This window comes from Anolis sagrei, chromosome 3, assembly GCF_037176765.1.
Source record: "Anolis sagrei isolate rAnoSag1 chromosome 3, rAnoSag1.mat, whole genome shotgun sequence".
In the NCBI taxonomy this organism is placed as follows: Eukaryota; Metazoa; Chordata; class Lepidosauria; order Squamata; family Dactyloidae; genus Anolis; species Anolis sagrei.
The window spans coordinates 267534692-267558704 of NC_090023.1; the positions used below are offsets into that span (position 1 = coordinate 267534692).

The window sequence follows — 24013 nt, forward strand, 5'->3', positions numbered from 1 at the left end:
GGTCGCGTTGGGGTTTGGAGGGGTCGCCAAATACCATCAGGATACACAGTATTTTCTGCTGGTCATGGGAGTTCTGTGTGGGAAGTCTGGCCCATTCTATCATTGGTGGGGTTCGGAATGCTCTCTGATTGTAGGTGAACTATAAATCCCAGCAATTACAACTCCCAAATGTCAAGGTCTATTTTCCCCAAACTCCCAACAGTATTCACATTTGGGCATATTGAGTATTTGTGCCAGGTTTAGTCCAGATCTATCACTGTTTGAGTCTACAGTGCTTTCTGGAGATAGGTGAACTACAACTCTTAAACTCAAGGCCAATGCTCACCTAACCCTTTCATTATTTTTTGCTGGTCATGGATGTTCTGTGTGCCAAGTTTGGGTCAATTCCATCTCTGGTGGAGTTCAGAATGTTCTTTGATTGTAGGTGAACTATAAATCCCATCAACTACAACCAAGGTCCAGATAATGAAAATACATCCTGCCTATCAGATATTTACATGACGATTCATAACAGTAGCAAAATTCGAGTTATGAAGTAGCAACTGGGGTTGAGGGTCATCATAACATGAGGAACTATATAAAGGGGTCACGGCGTTAGGAAGTTTGCGGTATACAAATACAGTAAATAAATAAATAAAATAACTTATCTTGGAAACAAAGATTGACAAGTATAGCAGAGGCCAAGCAGATAATTAACATTATTTTGATTATTTTTTTCTATACAATGGATGGTGAGATGTCCTTCAAATAGTCCAGGTTCAAGTGACTGCTCAGATATTACATGGGTTAGAGATGTGGAGTGAAAATGGGATATTCATTAGAGTCCTGGAAATAGAACAGAATACATTTCTCCAGTGATGATTAGCATTGCCCCCGAGGGAACTCAGCACCCAACCTTTGAGCAGAGGCCAGCTGGGTCTCCATTAAAATAAGGGCTCCATTGAAATTTTATAAATGTATGCACCTAACACCAGAAGAGCAGTTGGAAGAGGTGAGCATAGAAAAAATCAAAGTGGCATTATGCATAAACCGTAATAAGTGTGTAATTTGCACAAAGTGATTAGAGGTCGGAGTAGCATGAAAAAGAGAACAAAGGGACAAGCTATGAGGCCAAGCTGGAGGGGATATCACACATTTGCAATCATCTGATCTTCTCAAATGTATTAATTTACCTAAAGAGAACTAATGAACTTGACATCTCAAAGTTCCTTGCACAGCGCTTTTCTGGACTATGCTGACGGTTTACAGCTTCTGTCCGATCGGACAGCAGATACACATGATTCTGAGTCTTAATGGATCTGCGGTTGTAATTTGAATCAGATGGCAATACGATTCATAAGATCTTTATTACAGAGTTCTCTTGGAAAGATAAATTCAGAGGGGTTTGCCTTTGCCTTCCTCTGAGGCTAAGCGAAAGTGACTTGTGCTAATAGACAAAGTGACTATTCGTGCTAATAGACAAACCTGTTCTGCAGGGAAATAAATATCAGCCCTACATGCATACAGGTGACCACAGAAGAAGGCATTTGTGCTGATGCTCCACGTCAGCGTTTCTCAACCTGTGGGGGGTCGTGAGGGGGTGCCAGAGAGGTTACCAAAGACCATCAAAACACAGTATTTTCTGTTGCTCATGGGGATTCTGTGTAGAAAGTTTGGCCCAATTCTATCGTTGGTGGGGTTCAGAATGCTCTTTGATTGTAGATGAGCTATAAATCCCAGCAACTACAACTCCCAAATGTCAATGTTTATTTTCCTCAAACTCCACCAGTGTTCGCTTTTGAGCATATTGAGTATTCTTGCCAAGTTTGGTCCAGATCTATCATTGTTTGAGTCCACCGTGCTCTCTGGAGGTAGGTGAACTACAACTCCAAAATTCAAGGTCAATGCCCACCAAACCCTTCCAGTATTTTCTGATGGTCATGGGGGTTCAGAATGCTTTTGGATTGTAGGTGAACTATAAATCCCAGCAACCTTAACTCCCAAATGACAAAATCTACCCCCCCCCCAAATCCCACCAGTATTCAGATGTGGGTGTATCAGATATTTGTGCCAAATTTGGTCTAGTGAATGAAAATACATCCTGCATATCAGATATTTATATTATGATTTATAACAGTAGCAAAATTACAGTTATGAAGTAGCAATGAAAATAATTTTATGGTTGGGGGTCACCAAAACATGAGGAACTATATGAAGGGGTCGCAGCATTTGGAAGGTTGAGAACCACTGCTCCACATGTTTTAAAATACATCTTATTAAAAGTCATTTCCAAAAATTCCAATTCAAAGGCCAACTGACTGCAGCCAATTAAAATGGTGCCTGATTCCATCTTAATGAACTAAGACGAGGGCCATGTTGTGGAGAATTTATTCCTGCAGGGAATAAATTCTTTCCCATTCCTTTGGCATATCTGAGATATTTATGCAATGCAGCAATTTAACTTTCTGCAGTGCTGCAGTATAACCATGGTCTGCTGTTGCTGGGAAAGCACACGCCGATCATTTCAGTACATGATCTAATCCAGGAATGGGCAAACCTCAGCCCTCCGGGTGTTTTGGACTTCAACTCCTACAATTTCCCACTTGTGTTTCTTTTACAGAAGATGGGCTTTATAGGAAACGCCCTAGTCAGTTGCTTAGAGTGACATTATGGATGACTTTAAACAGAGATGAACTTGAAAAAAATTCCTCGTATGACATTATAGGCAGGACTTCTTTCCAATTGAAGTAAAAGGCAAGGTGTAAATGATAGGGGAAAAGAGGAAAGAGTGCACGCTAAAGTAAAATTTAATATGTATTGTCGCAGGCTTCCATGGCTGGAATCACTAGGTTCTTGTGGGTTTTTTCGGGCTATATGGCCATGTTCTAGAGGCATTTTTCCTAAAATTTAATATATTCAATATTCCAACCATATAATCCCAGGTGTAGGTACTGTATCTACTAAAGTTCTATTTGTAAATAACATGACATGGCCCAGAGAGCTGTTTGTTGCAGGGTTGGAAGCATCCAAAACAGGGTTGTTGTAGGTTTTTTCGGGCTATATGGCCATGGTCTAGAGGCATTCTCTCCTGACGTTTCGCCTGCATCTATGGCAAGCATCCTCAGAGGTAGTGAGAACAGGCCTGCACAACCTGTCACCCTCCAAGTCTTTTGGACTTCAGCTCCCAGAATTTCTGACCATTGGACAAGGTGGCCAGGACTTATTATTTATTATTATTTTAAATATTTATATCCCGCCCTTCTTCCCACAAGGGGGACTCAGCGCGGCCTCACATGAGCATCAGAGGATGCTAACAGCATAAATACCATAAAAATTACAATTCACAATAAAATCATTTTAAAACATTGTACATCATCAGTAAAATTTAACAATAAATTAATAGATTAATGTGCCAGTAAAAACCAAGCCGAGCCAGGAGAATCCATGTCGCAAAATCCAAATTTCCTTTTCCTATTGCCGCTGGCCTCTAATCAGACGCCTGGCCCCAGAGCCAGGTCTTCTGTTGTCTTCTAAAGGACAGGAGGGAGGTGGCCAACCTGATGTCCTTAGGGAGAGAGTTCCACAGATGAGGGGCCACTGCCGAGAAGGCCCTGTCTCTCGTCCCCACCAACCGCATTTGCGAGAGTGGTGGGATCGAGAGCGGGGCCTCTCCTGATGATCTTAAGCTTCGTGATGGTTCACAGCAGGAGATACGTTCGGACAGGTAATCTGAGCCAGAACCGTCCAGGACTTTAAAGGTTTTAAAAAGCACTTTGAATTGTGCCCAGAAGCCAATCGGCAGCCAGTGGAGCTGATGCAACAGAGGAGTGGTACGCTCCCTGTACGCAGCTCCCGTTAACAGCCTGGCCGCTGACCGCTGGACTAATTAGACTTCTGTGAGTTAGAATCTCAAACACCTGGAGAGCCACAGGTTGTGCAGGCCTGACTAATATAGAACAATCTTTCCCAATGAGACGTAAATAGAAGTGTCTTCAGCCCCATCCAACAAGAAAATTGCAAGATAAACTGGGAAATACAGTCCAAAATATATGGCAGGGAAGACTCTTCGAAATGACAGAATTAGTACAGACTGGGGATACACTTTGAAGAACAAGACATATCTTTGCCTTGACCACTTCCATGATAACAGATGCACTGGAAGTGACTACTGGCCAGACTGCTGGTTTATGATCTTCTCTGATACATGATGCCAAGTTCTCAGGAAGATGCCTTTCCTACTCCTGCTGCAGGAGGATCCCTTTTCACTGAAGATGCTGGGCATTAAATCTAAAGTACTGCATGCAAAGCAAGGGTCCTATTACTTTGGGCTTTAATGAGTTGCAAAACCTTACCACATTCTCAAAGAAGCATCCTTAAATTGAAAACCATTAATTCAGTTGGCTAACATTAAAGCTTTGCAACAAATAAATGTGCTTTTACTTGCACTATCTGGTAAATACGACTCCAACCACAGACTCATTGTCATTGTGTCTGTTGTTGCTTCCTGAGCAGAGCACTGCATAAGTGTCCATTAGGGAGAGTAATGGAGGCCCCAGTGTAGTTAAAAAGAGATCCATCAAGTGAGAAAAATTAGCATGACATCCATCAGAACACTTAGCTGCTACGTGACTTCAGCTATCCGTGGAAGAGGACAGTGAAAGTGTGACACATTACCTTTTAGCACAGCTGGTAAACTTTACAAGAGGTTACATCATCTATACCAGGCATGGACAAACTACGCCCCTCCAGGTGTTTTGGACTTCAATTCCAGCTGTTAGGAAATCATAGAATCATAGAATCAAAGAGTTGGAAGAGACCTCATGGGCCATCTAGTCCAACCCCTTTGTGCCAACAAGCAGGAATATTGCATTCAAATCACCCCTGACAGATGGCCACCCAGCCTCTGTTTAAAAGCTTCCAAAGAAGAAGCCTCCACCACACTCCGGGGCAGAGAGTTCCACTGCTGAACGGCTCTCACAGTCAGGAAGTTCTTCTGAATGTTCAGATGGAATCTCCTCTCTTGTAGTTTGAAGCCATTGTTCCGCGTCCTAGTCTCCAAGGAAGCAGAAAACAAGCTTTCTCCCTCCTCCCTGTGGCTTCCTCTCACATATTTATACATGGCTATCCTATCTCCTCTCAGCCTTCTCTTCTTCAGGCTAAACATGCCCAGCTCCTTAAGCTGCTCCTCATAGGGCTTGTTCTCATAGGGCTCCTCATAGGGCTTGTTCAATTCCCAAATGTGGGAATTGAAGTCCCAAACAACTGGAGGGCCAAAATTTGACAATGCCTGATCTATATGTTAAAGGTGGTGAGCAGACAGAGTGGAACTCTTAAAGAAAATCACTGAGTTGGCCACAACTTCCACTTGGGTGGCAGAACTATCTCAGGGTCTGTCCAGACATTACTTTTATCCCAGGAGCTTCCGCAGCAATGGATGGCCAGACACAGTTCCCTCAAAACGTGGAAGCAATCACTACAAATGGCAAAAAACGCAATATTTCCAGGTGCGGAAATATCGTGGGTTTGAGCTGAATATGCAGATCGCATGTCTGTATATTCCAGCAACTGGAAATTGGATATTTTTATCTGGGTTTGTTCCTGGATTTTAGATATCAGTTCTTGATTGGTTGGTTCCTAAAAAGAACGTGACACTTGAGTAGAAGGCAAAAACATTATTTGTGTGCCAGAAACTTTGATGAAACGTGTGAAGGGCACATTTTCTCTGGCCAGGACAAAGTTGAGGACCCCCAGTCAATGTTGTACCCCGTATATTCTGGCATATAAGATGACTGGGCCTATAAGACGACCCCAACTTTTCCATTTAAAATATAGAGTTTGGGATATACTCGCCGGATAAGACTACCCCTCTTCCAACACACACCAAATAAAAATTGGAAAAGCATCAGATTTGATTTCAATATGGTGATTTCCCTATTACTGTCCCTCCTTCTCTGCCTCTCAGATCTCGCACAAGTGCACCTGCACCACTTCACTGCCGTCTTCAGGAGGAAGATCTGAGAGGCAGAGGAGGAGGTACGGTACTAGGATACAAGGGCGGACCAGACAAGTAAAATAGTTGTGTTTTTCCTGTGCCCAGAGCCACTCTATCTCTATTTTCCATACCCCGGGCACCCCGGACGGCTGCAGCTTGCTCCGCCCTCCACTTACACCTTCCCTGTGAGGCGCCCCTTCAACTCACCATCGGGACCGCATTAAGTCCACGAATCCTGATGAATGGATTTTCTTCTACCGTACTTGTACAGCGTTGCCCTTAATGCTTTCATACAGTTGCCGCATATGGCAGGGATGTGGCCACTGCCATTTTTGAGCTTCCCCACCATATGCAGCAACCACAGATTCTCCAATCCAAATTGGAGGTTTCAGCACCCGCTCTATAAGACGACTCCCAGCGTATAAGACTACACCTGCATATAAGACAACTCCCATGCATAAGGCCACTCGAGCGTATAAGACGACCCCCACGTATAAGACGACCCCTGACTTTTGAGAAGATTTTCTTGGGTTTAAAAGTAGTCTTATACGCCAGAATATACGGTACATGTTTTCACAAAAAGAGCAATCAGGAACAGTCATGTATAACCCAGAAACAGCATCCTGTTGTTTGATGCTACAAGTAAACAACCAAATCTGTCTGGACAGATAGCCAGACAGAAAGGTTCTAAAAGTGTCAATAATGACAAAGTTGTGTTCCTGGCTTGAAAGTGTATGTTCCTGTTTGTTTGTGCAGTGCTGACTTGGGCAGAAGTGGCCCTACCCCATAGACCAGGGGTCCTCAAATGAAGGCCCAGGGGCCGGATGCGGCCCTCCAAGGTCATTTATCCGCCCCTCGCTTAGGGTCAACCTAAGTCTGAAACAACTTGAAAGCACACAACAACAACAACAAAAATAACAACAATAACAATCCTATCTCATCAGCCAAAAGCAGGCACACACTTCCCATTGAAATACTAATAAGTTTATATTTGTTTAAATTGTTCTTCATTTGAATTATTGTATTGTTTTTAAGTGTTTTTGCACTACAAATAAGATACATGCAGTGTGCATAGGAATTCATTCAAGGTTTTTTTCAAATTATAATCCGGCCCTCCAACAGTTTGATGGACTGTGACCTGGCCCTCTGTTTAAAAAGTTTGAGGACCCCTGCAATAGATTTCGTTTGTGTGGTAGATACTTCATGGAACCTGTGGAGGGAACAGTTTCTCTGACCAGGACAAAGAATGGAACTTTTGCAGTGATTCGTTGCAGTGATTCTTCACATATCCACAAATCCATATCTTGAGGGTTTTTTAAAAAATAAAAATGCTAAAGTTTCCAGCTGAAATATCGCAACAAAGCATCAACAGAGGCAGAAATCCCGAGACCACAAGGTCTGTATGTGGACCTCTTCTGAAGTCCCGGGATTTTATGCCCCTGTTTAAAAAACCCGTGAGTTAGTGCTGTCTGGAAGCGACCTCTGGAGAAGTTGGCTTTACTGGGCAATGTGTAATCCAAGGAACAGATACAGCAGAAAACCAGGGAGAGAAAACATGGTGAGTTGCTCAGGACTTTCCTCATCAGCCTCTGAAGTTATACATATAGATTTGTTTTGAATCAAAAAACCTTCCATCTACCAGCCAGAAATCTCTCTATTCAGCAATTCAAGATATCTTGAATCCACCATGAATTCAGATGGAATCTTGAAAGTTCAACCATTTCTGTACCTCCAAGGTAACATCTAAGCCATTCAGACTTTGGGCTTATGGATTCTATTGTATTATTTTAAATTATTTTATTTATTTATTTACAACATTTCTACCTCACCCTTCTCAACCCCCAAGGGGGGACTCGGAGTGGCTAACACTTGCAACAATTCGATGCCGCAAATATCACAATATAACAACGATATAAAATGATAAATACACAATAGATTAAAACAGTAACATTAGTTAATTGTAACCAAAGAACCACAAAATAGCAAAACAACAGAGAGGAAACAATCTGAGACATCTAATCACCTCTCAACAAAAAGATTGCCCCAGGCACTGCCAGGCCATCAAATGCTAATCAAGGTGGTCAGTTGAAACATTCACACCTATCTCCAGCAGACAAGAGTCCTTTGTCCCACCCTGGTCTTTCCACAGATATATAAACCCTTTTTCCTAGTTCCAACAGACCTCACTACCTCTGAGGATGCTTGCCATAGATGCAGGCGAAACGTCAGGAGAGAATGCCTCTAGAACATGGCCATATAGCCCGAAAAAACCTACAACAACCCAACCACAAAATAAATATAGGTGCAAAAAGAGCTTGAGACAGTAGAAAACATTACAGATAGTTCAAAAACACCTTGAAGTTAAAAACACCAAAGAGCCAAAAAGCTTCTGGCCCTAAGCATTTTGGAAAAAGGAAACTGAACAGACATGATTATCATTTAAATACATACACACAAACACAGAGAGAAGGAACGGATAATAAAGTATGAAACCACTCAATTGTAAGGCAAATTGTAAGAGATAATACTTGATTCAGACGTCCGCATAATAAGAAAATTAGAAGCAAAAAATTCAAAACGTTACAAAGGAGTTGTTCAACCAGGAAAAGGTACAAGCGTTCCACAGTTTGAAGCTTTTTATTTCAACTGTGCTTGTACATTCGGTGTGATAAATTCCGACTGCAGAAATTCGAGTATACATATTTATGTCTATGTATGTCGACAAAATTCTGCCCTTGGAGTCTCTGAATACAAAATAGCTTGCCAGGTGGGCTAAGAGACAAGAGTGCAATTTTAAACTGGCAAGCATAATCTCAACTATCTTTATTGGGAACAAAATATGAGAACAGGATTCGGCGGAAGAAAAAAAAACTTCATATAACACCATTAGAATAACTAGACAGGCTTCAAAGAGGCCGATGGGCCCAAGCGTGTACGCAGATGTGTGCCAATTTTCTCTTCCAGCCACTGTCTTCACGTTCCATGGAATCACTCCAGAAACCCGTTTCTAGCAAGAAGAAGGAGTGGCCCTTTGTATTTTGGTGATGACTTTAAACTGCCTAAATTTTAGAAAACCGTTTGATGCTGGAACCATTTTAAGAGATGATATTTATGTCTGAACATGGATGCTCCATGAGATAGCACCACAATGTCTGGTGGGGAAAAGGACACTGAGGACAACACAGGGATGTCTTTCTCCATAGGAGTGAAGAAAAATAAATGGAGGAATCTTCAATGTTTGCTTTAACTATTGTACTCCATACATAAACAATTAAGCTACATATATATATATATACACACACACACACACACATACATACATACATACATACATATATACACGGGAGCTCCCAGTGGAGCAGTGGGTTACACACACACACACACACATACACACACATATATGGGAGCTCCCGGTGGAGCAGCGGGTTAATTTATTTATTTATTTACTTCGCTTGTATACCGCTTTTCTCAGCCCTTAGGCGACTCAGAACGGTTAACAACAAATTCCAATATACACAGTAGAAAATCATTAACATATAAAAGCAAGTGAGTAAACATCAAACATCAATACATCAATACATCAATTTAACAATCCATCACGTCTCATTAATAAAATCAGAATCCAGTCTCCATATCCATTTTCCGTGTTCCAATAATCAATTCAATTGCACTGCCTAGTTGAATGCCTGTTCGAACAGCCAGATCTTCACTCTCCTCTGGAATGCCAGTAGGGAGGGGGCCGATCTAATGTCCGTAGGAAGGGCGTTCCACAGCCGAGGGGCCACCACTGAGAAGGCCCTGTCTCTCGTTCCTGCCAGGTGTGCTTGTGAAGCTGGCGGGATCGAGAGCAGGGCCTCCCCAGACGATCTTAGTGTCCTAACTGGTCCATAGGAGGAGATGCGTTCGGACAGGTAAGTCGGGCCAGAACCGTTTAGGGCTTTAAAGGCTAAAGCCAGCACTTTGAATTGTGCCCAGTAGCAAATTGGCAGCCAGTGGAGCTGGCGCAACAGTGGAGTTGTGTGCTCCCTGGGTGCCGCTCCTGTTAACATCCTGGCTGCTGATCGTTGGACCATTTGAAGCTTCCGAGTAGTCTTCAGAAGCAACCCCACATAGCGGGTTAATCCGCTGAGCTGCTGAAATTGCTGACCAAAAGGTCAGCACTTTGAATCCAGAGAGCAGGGTGAGCTCCCGCTGTTATCCCCAACTTCTGACAACCTAGCAGTTCGAAAACATGCAAGTGTGAGTAGATCAATAGGTACTGCTCTGGCGGGAAGGTAACGGCGCTCCATGCAGTCATGCTGGTCACATGACTTTGGAGGTGTCTACGGACAACAGCTGAACTATTTAAAACCTTGCAAGATGATGCTGTCAAGGTGATGCATGCCATATTCCAGCAAATATGGAAAACGCAAGAATGGCCATCAGACTGGAAGAAATCAACTTATATGCCCATACCAAAAAAGGGAAATGCTAAAGACTGCGCAAACTTTCGTACAGTGGCCCTTATTTCTGACTGAACGAATGAGCAACAACACAGACAACGGCAGCTCTTCGGCTTAGAAATGGAGATGAGCACCACCCCCCAGAGTTGGACACAACTAGACTTAATGTCAAGGGAAAACCTTTATCTCTATCTATCTATCTATCTATCTGACATCATATACCTCAGGCATGGGCAAACTTCAGCCCTCCAGGTGTTTTGGACTTCAAATCCCACAATTCCTAACACCTGGAGGACCGAAGTTTGCCCATGCCTGGTATACCACTTTGTGTCTTATTTTGGAGAAAGAAGGGATATAAAGCAAACAAAATATTATTCAGTGGGGTAGGGTCTGCACTGGACTCCCACCCCATAGGATCAATTCCTGAGCAAAATCACCTCCCAAGGCCAGTGGTTCCTGTCTCCCACTCCAGAGTAGGACTGTCATGCTATCGGATGTGAGGGACCACATGGCAACAAGAGTGATTGACAACTGGGAAATAAAGGGGGAAAACGTAGAGGCCGTGACAGACTTTGTATTACTAGGTGGAAAGATTACTGCAGATGCAGACTGCAGCCAGGAAATCAGGAGTCGCTTCCTTCTTGGGAGGAGAGCAATGACCAATCTTGATAAAATAGTGAAGAGTTGAGACATCACACTGGCAACCAAGATCTGCATAGTTAAAGCAAAGGCATAGTCACCTACGGATGTGAGAGCTGGACCATAGGGAAGGCCGAGGGAAGGCTTTTGAACTGTGGTGCTGGAGGAAAGTTCTGAGAGTGCCTTGGACCGCCAGAAGATCCAACCAGTCCATACTTCAAGAAATAAAGCCTGACTGTTCATTGGAGGGAAGGATAGTAGAGGCCAAGATTAAATATTTTGGCCACATCATGAGAAGAAAGGAAAGCTTAGAGAAGACAATGATGCTGGGGAAAATGGAAGGAAAAAAGAAGAGGGGCCGACCGAGGGCAAGATGGATGGATGGTATCCTTGAAGTGACTGGATTGACCTTGAAGGAGCTGGGGATGGTGACGACCGACAGGGAGTTCTGGCATGGACTGGTCCATGAAGTCACGAAGAGTCGGAAATGACTGAACGAATGAACAACAACAAACATCCTTGACCAAAGAACAGTACACTCCTCATATTTGAAATGGTCATTCTTACCCACCAAGTGCACAGTTTCAGGAGGGATGCACATGGGATGGTGAGGCACGAATGGGGTGCTGTCAAGGAAGACAGATCAGCCAAATCAACCCTGAAGGCCAATGCAATGACAGATTGCCCTCACACCCACCTGGACATGCTGAATTCCATAATATGGAACATAGCACTATGTTACATGTACTTTTTTGTTCCTGGGTTATAAATATTACTTCCTAATTGGTTCTTTTGGAAAATGGGAATTTCCATAACATTTTGGAAAATAGATATTCAAACCCATTTGGGAAAATCGGGAATCTTTTGGAAAAGAATGGCTTTTTTAGAAATCTCAGTATTATCTTCCTGAGAAGAGTTAAAAACTCACTTGAGTCAACCTTCTCCTTAGTGGTAAATATCCACTAGTAACCATGCAAGGCAGTTAGGTTTCTCCGCTGTTAGACTGAAATCCCTAGATATCTCTTTGAACTGTCAGGGACAAAGATATGCCAATGCACAAAAAAACATATTTATAGCTTAGTTTCATAAGTGTTCTTTTCAGTTGCACATATACAGTTCACACATATACAAAACAGTAAGCAATCTGAATTATATATGAATAAATAACTAGTGAAGTTTTGATGAATGCTATTTCCAACAGGTTTGATCATTAAAACATGGAGAAAAATTATTAAACTGTAAAAACCTTGTTTTTGCAGGAGGGACATTCTGCAGCATGTTTTGCTCTAGTTTTTCAATGAATATCTCACTGAAACTCAACCAATTCCACATTAATTTATGGCAGCCACAAAAATGAAGTTTCTAGAGTATAGCAATTACTTTCAAAGTAATGACCGCACAATTAAACAGGAAATAACACTTTCAAACCGGGAACACATATTTTTCAGATTTTGTTACACAATGTATTTGCAATTTTTCACATTTATGTAAGGTCTAAGGCCCAACTTCCACAGATATGTTGGGCCCACTGCAATATTTTTCCTATTGAGCCAGGAATTTGTACCATGTATTTGTACAATGTTTGTTTTCTTTCTCCTGAACACTTTCAGGAGCCAATGGCTCTTATACTGCTTTGTGGATCACCGTTTTAATTAACACTATCCTCAAAAAACTGCTTAGTGTTATAGCCATTTTGAGAGAACTTACTGACATTGGAGTAGTCTTTGGTATAACATGACCACAACACCAGCCTTGTGAGCAGATGGATACTAATGCCCCACTCAAGCATTCAGAACTGGAACAGAATATATCTCCATTTTGGGAACAATACCAAGGAAAAACTGGAGTCCGTTTCCAACACACAATATGACTAATGGCTCTGGGCCATCACTGGCGGAATGGGAATCAATGCATGAAAATTGCAGTTGGGTAATTGAGCAAAGTCCTGTACAAATTCCAGGCACTATCATCAACCTAAAGAAACACATACATATTGAACATACACACTACTTCTGTCATCACCCATTTCCTTCTTTGCTATTCTTACAAAAGAGAAGAAGGCTTTTCTTGTTCTCATGTTCCAGCTGATAGACTTATCTACATAAACAAAAGGGGATTTTCAAACATTTATACTGTAATCATTCACCAGTATAACAGCGGCCCTTTTTTGGTCTGTAATACAGAAAAAGACCATAAAATGCAAAAACTTAGAATGTCAGCTTTAGGGTCTAAATGACACATCAACACTTAAATTCAGCCTTAGGAAACGCCTTGAAATTGAACACAGGGAGCTACCGAAGAACAAGTCCAGCCTTAACCACAGAGGATGTAGACAGCTGACTTCCTTCATAAAAACTATTTTGAAGATTTCTATCCAACCTGAGAAGACAGGAAAACTTGGAGAAGACAATGATGCTGGGGACAATGGAAGGAAAAAGAAAGAGGGGCCGACCAAGGGCAAGATGGATGGATGGTATCCTTGAAATGACTCGCTTGACTCTGAAGGAGCTGGGGGTGGTGATGGTCAACAGGGAGCTCTGGCATGGGCTGGTCCATGAGGTCACAAAGAGTCGGAAACGACTGAATGAATAAACAACAAACATCCAACCTGAAGTATTCAACCTGGATTACAGACATCCCTGAAGAAGGGTACTCTGACCCTCAACAGAGTAGGTTAGCTGCACATCGCTAAAGGTTCTCACCTTGGTGAGAACCTTTGATGAAGGTTGTCTCCTTAAAATGCCCATTGTTGCCAGTAAGAAACCCAAACCCACCTGAAATAACCCCATCCCAAAGCATTCAGGAGCAGTGCAAAGCAGAAGCCAGATATCTAGACCTAGTTCTGGGTATGGAAGCTCTCTCAGTCTGAAGGCCAAATGCAAATTACAAGGGAAGTTCTGCAGTGGAAAATTTCAATGGTGGGCAGGGAAGGAAGGTAAAGGAGTAGCTTTGAAAATATGGGAATAGCTTAATGTAAAGATCCTGCTGTCAGTAATTAAGTCTTAGGAGAGGCAGCTCAAGACGCCAAGAATATTAAACTGAAACTATTGTAGTTTGGATGCATCATAAGAAATCATGACTCACTAGAAAAGACAGTGATGCTTGTTAAAGTGAAAGGCAATAGGAGAAAGGGGAGAGATTATTACAAGTGGGTTGAAGAAGAGAAGGCTGAGGAGATATGATAGCCATGTATAAATATGTGAGAGGAAGCCACAGGGAGGAGGGAGCAAGCTTGTTTTCTGCTTCCCTGGAGACTAGGATGCAATGGGACAATGGCTTCAAACTACAAGAGAGGAGATTCCACCTGAACATGAGGAAGAACTTCCTGACTGTGAGAGCCGTTCAGCAGTGGAACTCTCTGCCCCGGAGTGTGGTGGAGGCTCCTTCATTGGAAGCTTTTAAGCAGAGGCTGGATGGCCATTTGTCAGGGGTGATTTGAATGCAATATTCCTGCTTCTTGGCAGGGGGTTGGACTGGATGGCCCATGAGGTCTCTTCCAACTCTTTGATTCTATGATTCTATGATTCAACCAAGGAGTCCAAGGCCTTGAATTGGCAAGCTCTGAGGATGTTGACGACTGAAGCTCATGGAGATCCTCCATTCATAAGGTCTGCATGAAGTTGAAATCAGTTTGATTAATCAGAACAACGAGGACTTCAACATTTTAAAAATGAAGAGAAACCTATGCAATACCTGAGGAATCAACCAAACCATTGAGCCATGGAGAACCGGATGTGGCTACTTGAGGAACCCCAGACAACAAATATTAGGACAACCTACAAAGCCAGATGGGAATTGTGGCCCTGAAACTCCAAATTCATGAGTTTAAGAACGCTTCCCTAAAATAATGTAACTCCTCTCCTCATTACAAACACAAGATGCTCTCTCTTTCTCCATTAACTCATCAAATTTTCACATAGCTTCAGAGGATGTGGCACTTCCCACTCACAAGGCAGTGTGTCATTTAAGAGTTGCTATATGACGCTCAATATGGGAGGTGTGGGCCTGATGTAAAAGGCACTTCATCTTCAAAATTCCTCTTTATATGAAGAACGACTTTGTTCTACAAGAAGAACCCAATTAAATAAATTTTCTCAGAACATTTATTTCAAAAGTTTGCAACAGAATTTGCATAAAGTTGTTAAAAGGACATATGCCGCATAACTCTTCCATTCAGCAAAATACTATAAACCCTCAAGTGTTCCTCTCCCATAAAACATGTTAATTAGCTTCCAACTCAATTATATTTTATGGCTTAGATATGGATGCTTCACTTTTTTCTAATGCAAATCTCTGATGAGAGATGATATTTTTAAATATCCCAGAAAGGGGAGGGGAAATAAACTGAATTTCTTTGAGATGAGCCTAGTTGGTCTCTATGCAAAACAGGGAAGGCATTTTCAGTTTGCTTCCCTTCTCTCTGGACGAATTGCCATATTTTGCCAGGTAACATTTTGCCGTGACTTTCAGTTAGTCCTTCTTCCTCTGAGCTAAAAACATTTTCTATTACTGGCTTTATTTTAGGCTGACACCGCAGCCTAAAATAAAGCCACACTTTAGTCAGGGGCAAAATATCCCAGGTCCTGAGATGTCCAGATACAGACCTGTTAGTCCCAGGATTTCTGCCTCCATTGTCCACACTTGCTGCTTTGTTGCGGGATTTTGCAGCCCCCAAGATGGCCGCTGCGGGACTTCCGCCGGAAATTTCGGCAGTTAAAAAAGACCCTTAAAATGCAAACATGCGAATTATTGTATATGTTCCATTTCTTGGTTCTATAAGCTGTAGGGCCATCTGTGCAGGCAGAGTGTTGTTCCTGGGTTATACATGTCTGTTCCTGATTGCTCTTCTTGTGAAAAGATGGACAACGTTGACTAGGGGGGCACAACTTTGTCCTGGCCAGAGAAAATGTGCCCTCCACACATTTCATGAAGTTTCTGGTAGAAAAACAAAGTCTTTGTCTTCTACTCCACTATCACCTTCTTTTTAAGAACCAACCGATCAGGAACAGACATCTAAAACCTGGGAATAAACACAGATAAAAAATGCCATAATTTCCAAGTGTAGGGACATACAGACATTTGGAGATGTGGATTTTTGGCTCAGAATTAGGATATTCCTACACCTAAAAATCTCACACTTTTTTGCCATTTGTCGTGATTGCTTCCGGATTTACAGGGAATAGTGTTTGGCCACCAACCTGTTTGCTGCGGGAGCTCGTGGGATAAAGGTAATGTCTGGATGGGTAAAGGACCTTCCATACAGTCATATAACCCAGAATATCAAGACTGATAATCCACAATATCTGCTTTGAACGGTATTATATGATTCCACACTGCCATATAATTCAGTCCAATGTGGATTTCATAAAGCTATGTGGAAGGAGCTGACATTTACTGTATATACTCAAATATAAGCCAACCCGAATATAAGCCGAGGCACCTAATTTTACCACAAAAAAACTGTGAAAATATATTGACTTGAGTATAAGCCGACGGTGGGAAATGCAGTAGCTACTGGTAAATTTAAAAATATGAGAAATAGATACCAATTCAAATACATTAATTGTGACATCAGTAGGTTATTTTTTAAAATATTTACATAAAGCTGTAATTTAAGATAAGGTTGCCCAACTCTGATTAAACCATTATTCTAACCTTCTTCAATGTTAATATACTGACATATTTTTCCAATAATAATAGACTAAAATAATAAATGTAATAATAATAATAATAGAGTAAAATAATAGAAATGTAAAAATAACAGGAATAATAGTGTAAAATGATAAATGTAATCATAAAAATAGAATAAAATGATAAATATAATAATAATAATAATAATTATTATTATAGAGTAAAATAATGGAAATGTAATAATAACAGTAATGATAGTGTAAAATGATAGTGTAACCGCTTTGAGTCGCCCAAGGGCTGAGAAAAGCGGTATATAAATAAAGTAAATAAATAAATAAAAATTATAAATGTAAACATAACTATAATAAATGGAGTAAAATAATAAATTTCATAATAATAATAATAATAATAATAATAATAAGGGATAAAGTAAAATAATAAATGTAATAAAAATAATAATAATAACAAAGTAAAATAATAAATAATCTTGACTCGAGTATAAGCTGAGGGGGACTTTTTCAGCCTTATAAAAGGACTGAAAAACTAGGCTTATACTTGAGTATATACAATAAATAAGAAATTCTACATATTTTCAGCAAAAATTAAAATATCAAATAAGTGACAGTGCACTGAACATTTATATTTTCACCAGTTTAAATCTATTATGTTTTATTTCTAAGATTATCATGCTGATTTTACATTTTTGTAAGGTTGTGAGCTGCTTCGGGTCTTGGTTGCTGAGATAAAAGCAGGGTAAAAATAAATGTCGTTGTTTTGATTGTTGTTGAAAGCCATGTTTTTCACTCTACTGTCGATCAGCTGTTTGAGCAAAGTAGTACGATTAATCCTAAAGGTACAGTTATCACCTTCCAGACATATTTATTTAAAAACCTCTCAATCCCAATTGCATAGCATGTGGGAAAAATGGCTTACAGCATTAAAAAAAAACACTCTAAAAGCAACATAAGATTTTTTTTTAATGTAACACAATAGCCAGAAAGTACAGAAATACATTCCAAATTCTCAACCTACGGTTTTGAGGCACGTTCTGAAATAAGCCGAGAAGAATTCCTCAGCTTGAACAATGATGTACCATTGGCTTGAGTCCATTTTTCTCAAAGCTGCTCTGGCCCCAATATTCCAGCTGCATCCACGCAGCCCTCTCTTCAGTCTGGATCACTTTCATATCCGTTTTGACAACACCAACGTTGTGCCAAGACTGCTGCTTTCCTGGACCTGCTCTCCTTTGTTTTGTGGATTTTGGAAAATCCCTCCTTGCTTTCTTGATCTCCCCTTTGAATTTGATATGTGTTTTCCCACCAGAAACATCTGGGTCAGTAATCATGGTGACACTAGAGCTTTGTTAGTTACGCCATTTCCCAACTAAGGCCATTTCAATTTTTTTTCCTGAGTGATCATATGTATTTAATGCATATGAAAAGCCATCACTAATAATGTAAAGAGCCATGAAAGATGCTTCTTCTACCAAGGTAAGATCCTGACCACCTCGAAAGGCATTTCTGCCTTGGAAATGGCAGCTGGTTTTGAGTAGAGACGACTTCACAGCCATAATTTGCCAGATAAATTTTCTGCCAAGATGGGGGAAGTAGCCACTGACCGCATAGGGAAGCTGATGAGGAAACACAACATACAAACTATCTACAGACCCACCAAGAAAATCCAACAAATGCTACGTTCAGCAAAGGACAAGAGGGATCCTCTCACTTCTGCAGGTATCTACCATATACCATGCAGCTGTGGACAAGTCTACATAGGGACCACCAAATGCAGCAGCATTGCCCAGACACGAATCAAGGAACATGAAAGGCACTGCAGACTACTTCAACCAGAGAAGTCAGCCACAGCAGAGTACCTGAGGAACCAACCTGGACACAGTATATCATTTGAGAACACAGAAATGCTGGACCACTCTCACAACAACCATGTCAGACTACACAGAGAAGCCATTAAAATCCACAAGCATGTGGACAATTTCAACACAAAGGAGGAAACCATGAAAATGAACAAAATCTGGCTACCAGTATTAAAAAACTCTAAAATTACAACACCACAACAACAGAGAGGAAACAAACAAGGACATCTAATCACCTCTCAACAAAAGATTGCTCCAGGCACTGCCAAGCAATCAAATGCTAATCAAAGTGATCAGTTGAAACATTCACACCTACCTCCAACAGACAAGAGTCCTTTGTCCCACCCTGGTCATTCCACAGATATATAAATCCTAGTTCCAACAGACCTCACTACCTCTGAGGATGCTTGTCATAGATGGAGGCGAAACGTCAGGAGAAAATGCCTCTAGAACAGGGGTCCTCAAACTTTTTAAACAGAGGGCCAAGTCACAGTCCCTCAAACTGTCGGAGGGCCGGATTATAAATTGAAAAAAAACATGAATGAATTCCTATGCACACAAGTGCAAAAGCCACTTAAAAACAATAAAATAATTAAAAGGAAGAACAATTTTAACAAATATAAATTTATTAGTATTTCAATGGGAAGTGTGGTCCTGCTTTTGGCTGATGAGATAGGATTGTTGTTGTTGTTGTGTGCTTTTGAGTCGTTACAGACTTAGGTTGACCCTGAGTGAGGGCCGGGTAAATCACCTTGGAGGGCCGCATCCGGCCCCCGGGCCTTAGTTTGAGGACCCCTGCTCTAGAACATGGCCATATAGCCCGAAAAATCCTACAACAACTCAAAGTAGCCATTTCCTGCTGCTTGAGCGTCATTTCCACAAATTCCAAACAAAAGAGTCTTCAGGTTTCCTTGGTGGAGGCCTTTTGACTTTGGGACATTCCAGAACAAGCCCAACGTAATCCCCTATCAAACCACAACCATTTTTCTCTCCTAAGCATCACAAATATTTTAGTTATTTTAGAGTTAATACATCAGACCCAAAAGTGCTTTTAGGTTTCTGATGGTTTATTTTATCATTGCATTGAGCTTTATTGTGCTGTCTTGGTCTGTATTTACTGGACTTTAAGGCTGGGCTGGATTTTAGTGATTAATTGGGATTCCACTGTTTTATTAATATGATTTTTGCTATTGTACAATGCCTAAAGAACTGGTTTTATGAGACATAGTACAATAAACTCTGCTGTGTTTTCTGCTCTGAACTAAAAAACATTATGGTGCGTGCTTTTACAGACAAAGGCCAACATCAGCAGTTACATAAGATGTTTAAACTAACCACTAACAGTGCAGGAATCCCAATTCCAAATTCCACCTAAACACAACTGGAGAAGCAGTTAGAACGCTATTTAATGTCTTATTCTTTGGTCCACAAGTTATTATATGTACAACATTCCTTTAATGGTGCTTAGTTTTAGCCTTTTGCTGTTGCGTGCCTTCAAGTTGCTTCCAACTTATGGCAACCCTAAGGTCAGCCTGTCAAGGGGTTTTCTTCGCAGGAATTCTTCAGAGGGAGCTTTCCTTGCTTTAAATTTATTTTATTGCAATCTGCTGTGAAACTTTGGATCCAGAATAGGATAAAAAGGTAAAGGTTTCCCGGGACTGTGGCGCAGCTGGCTGGCCGGGAGTCAGCTGGATTAAGATCACTACTGACCAAAAGGTCATGAGTTCGAAGCCAGCCCGGGTCAGAGTGAGCTTCCAACCAATTTGTGTGGCTTGTTGTCGACCTTTGCAGCCTGAAAGACAGTTGCATCTGTCAAGTAGGAAATTTGGGTACCGCTTATGCAGGGAGGCTAATTTACAAGGCCATAAAAATCTCCAGTAAGCATGCAAAGAATGAGGAAGTACTTCATCATTGTCACAAATGGATGGTGAAGTGACAGCTCCCCTGGTGGACAGAATACCCTCATGAAAGAGCTGGAATGTTAAATAGCCTTTGTGTGTCTGTCTATATATGTTGCATGTCTATGGCATTGAATGTTTCACATGTATATGTACATTGTTATCCGCTGAATCCCCTGCTGGGTAAGAATGCTGTAAATAAATAAACAATAGTTGTGTTCAACTCTGGGGTTTGGTGCTCATCTCAATTTCTAAGCCGAAGAGCCGCCGTTGTCCGTAGACACCTCCAAGGTCATGTGTCCAGTATGACTGCAACTAGCGCCATTACTTTCCTGCCGAAGCGGTACCTATTATCTACTCATGTTTTCAAAATGCTGGATTGGCAGAAGCTGGGTCTAACAGCAAAAGTTTACCATGCTCCCCAGATTCGAAAAAGTTCAGCAACTCAGCGGTTTAACCCGCAGTGCCACCACAAGGCCCAAGGCCCTCTGGGATAGGATATACTGTAAATACCTTAATAATTAAAGCATGGGATTTTATGCACCACTCCCAAGGCCTTATTTGTCAACAGATACATCTTGCAAAAATCAAAACACTGCTAACCATGCTTTTCATCTTTTCATGGAAAACACATCTAAACACATTCTCTGTGTGGAAAATCATGTTGACAGAGTAAAAACTTCATTAATGTATACTATTAATTGGTCAGACACAGTTGAGGACTTTTTAATTCCTTCTTTGTCTCTATGCCAATAAATCATGTAATTCCTTTGATATCAGGAATTAAGATGGATCTCCTGCTATTCTTCAATATTTGTACTTGTAAGAAAGCCAAACACTTTGCTTCCCATGACTCTGCTTGGGAACTCCTGCCATTATTCAGCAGTATATGATAATCTTCAACGTCTGTTAGGCTTTATTCTGCTTCATTGGGATCCAAAGAACGGCACAACTGCTCCCTGAAGAAGCTCAGGACTTGCATTGCTTTATTAGTAAGTTAATGTGCTCACATTTGAAACCGAGGCTGCATCTACAATTGCAGTAATGTGCTCTTTCTTGGACTTTAGTCCTTTTGGAAAACACAACCTTCCTCTTGTTCTGTCGTGGAAACATTTATTGTTGCCTGAGGGTTTAGGATGTTTCCTCAGCTACTTTAGGTAAAGGTAAAGGTAGTCCCCTGACATTAAGTCCAGTCATGTCTGACTCTGGGGTGTGGTGCTCACCTCCATTTCTAAGCCGAAGAACCAACGTTGTCCGTAGACACCTCCAAGGTCATGTGGCCGGCATGACTGCATGGAGCGCCGTTACCTTCCCGCCGGAGCGGTACCTATTGATCTACTCACATTTGCATGTTTTCGAACTGCTAGGTTGGCAGAAGCTAGGGCTGACAGCGGAAGCTCACGCCACTCCCCGGAATCGAACCTGTGACCTTTCGATCAACAAGCTCACCAGCTCAGTGCTTTAACCCACTGCGCCACCGGGGGCTCCACCAGCTACTTTAGGGAATAACTATTTGAAAAATGTGTGGCTTGACCCTCAAACTGTAATCAATGTGGCATCAGGATAGGCGAGCAATGATATTGATGAGAAGCACCAAGTTGTTAGAGATGTGCGGCTCAGACTCTTGCTTTCCTACAAAAGGCTAGGAGGCTCACTACAAAGTTTTTGATTCCTTTGCATTCAGGACATACCATAAGTGAAGCTGGGAATGGAATCTTTGCTTCTATTTAGATGTCTTTTCATGAAGGATATGGGAGTGGGGGAGTGTCTCACGGGGAAGGTAAATAAAACACTTTCCTAGGAGTAAGCATTGCATAATTCAGTAAGACATATGTCTTTGCAGACCTGCACAAGATTGAACCATATGCCATCGGCCGTACATCCACTTTCCGGGGAATTTAATTGAATTTATTTTTTAAATGAAGCAGCAAATTAAGGAAACTAGAAGCAATAAATGTGAGGGGTGAGATTGCTGACTGTGTATGTGTTTGATCCAATGGGAATGCCAGTGAATGGGCATGGAAAATAGATTATGCAAATATGAACCATCAGAACTCCAAAAACCTGATATGATTACATATAAATAAACATAGCTGTTGTGGCTCAGTTTGATTCTGAGTCTGACACTGAACCCTGTGGGTCTTGTGAGCCGGAAGAGGATGATGGGATTCAGATTTCTGGGCCTGTTCCTGTGTCTCTTCCTGTGCCTCTCCCAAACAGTGCAGCAGAGGAGACAACAAGTCGATTCTCAAGGGAAAGGAATGCCAGTGAGTTAGATAACGGCCAGGTGAAGTTGTCTTCGCCTGCTCAGCCTTCCCACGGTGATTTGGTCCAGCTGGACCAAACTGATAAAAAAGAGACAATTGAAGATAGTGAATTAATGAGCAGGCAAGAACACTTAGATTGGAGGGTCAGGAGGAGTTCTCGGTTAGCTAGCAAGAAAGAAGCCAAGTCGGCGAAAGGTCATCGTAATGCTTTCATGATGGCAAAGGGTATTTAGGCTTCTGGCTGACAAAGAGAAATTGTCAGTTCAACGTGGCTCATTCCATGAAAGCTTCTATGGATTAATCTTGGCTTTAAGCAGCACGCTTTGGGCTTCCTGAATCTTGGTTTGTTGGTTGTGCTTCACTGTTTTACCATGGACTCTTGTTTGATCATTGCTTAAAGGATTATGCTTCATGTTTTTACCTGTAGATCTTTGGAACTTTGCTTTTGCATTTAACCTTTGTCTTTGGAACTTTGCATTGCTTACTCTTTGTTTTGACTTTGTTTTTCCTCAATAAACTACAAAATCTACAGCTCTTGTGTGGTGGTGTTTGGGAGCAAGGTGAAGCCTACTCTGAGTTGCAACAATAGGCCTCCAGCATAATTACGTGTTCATTTCCGAAGAAAGAACACTAAATGACCATAACGTTGGAGCGCACGGTGGCACAATGAGTTAAACCCTTGTGCTGGCAGGACTGCTGACCGAAAAGTCGGTGGTTTGAATCTGGGGAATGGGGTGAGCTCCCATCTGTCAGCTCCAGCTTCTCATGCAGGGACATGAGAGAAGCCTCCCACAGCATGGTAAAATATCCGGGCGTCCCCTGGGTAATATCCCTCTCTCACACCACAAGCGACTTGCAGTTTCTCAAGTCATTCCTGACATGAAAAAAAGCAAAACAAAACAAAACATAGGGAACGTGTGCACACAGCAGCAACACCCCTTTTGCACTAATGTTTCTACATGATTGGAATTCTGTGTTATTTTCCAAATTGATTTCGGTAAAAATGGAGGGAAAAGGGTCAAACCAGGACAAATACTACACAGTGGATGCAGCTCTCATGAAGCTCCACAGCCTGAGTTTCAAAGACAACAGACTCTCAAGACAAAGCACAAGACCTCCACTGGCCTGCATTCAAGCCCCTGGACCCACTTCAAGCATTCTTTGGACTGTAGAACATGCATGGTTTGCCTCTATTATTCCAACAGTGACCCATGGAAAGCTGCTCTCACTCAAAGGAAATGGAGCTGGACCAGAGGGCTGATAAGTTTCCCACTTAGGTTCCAATGTCTTGG

The 24013-nt window shown here is 41.6% G+C and overlaps 1 protein-coding gene across 1 annotated transcript in view; it reads right to left on the reverse strand.

Moving 5' to 3' along the window:
* The window catches only part of PSMD1 (proteasome 26S subunit, non-ATPase 1), a 178209-nt gene that overhangs the window by 108156 nt on the left and 46040 nt on the right, over nt 1-24013 (reverse strand). The window lies entirely within an intron of this gene.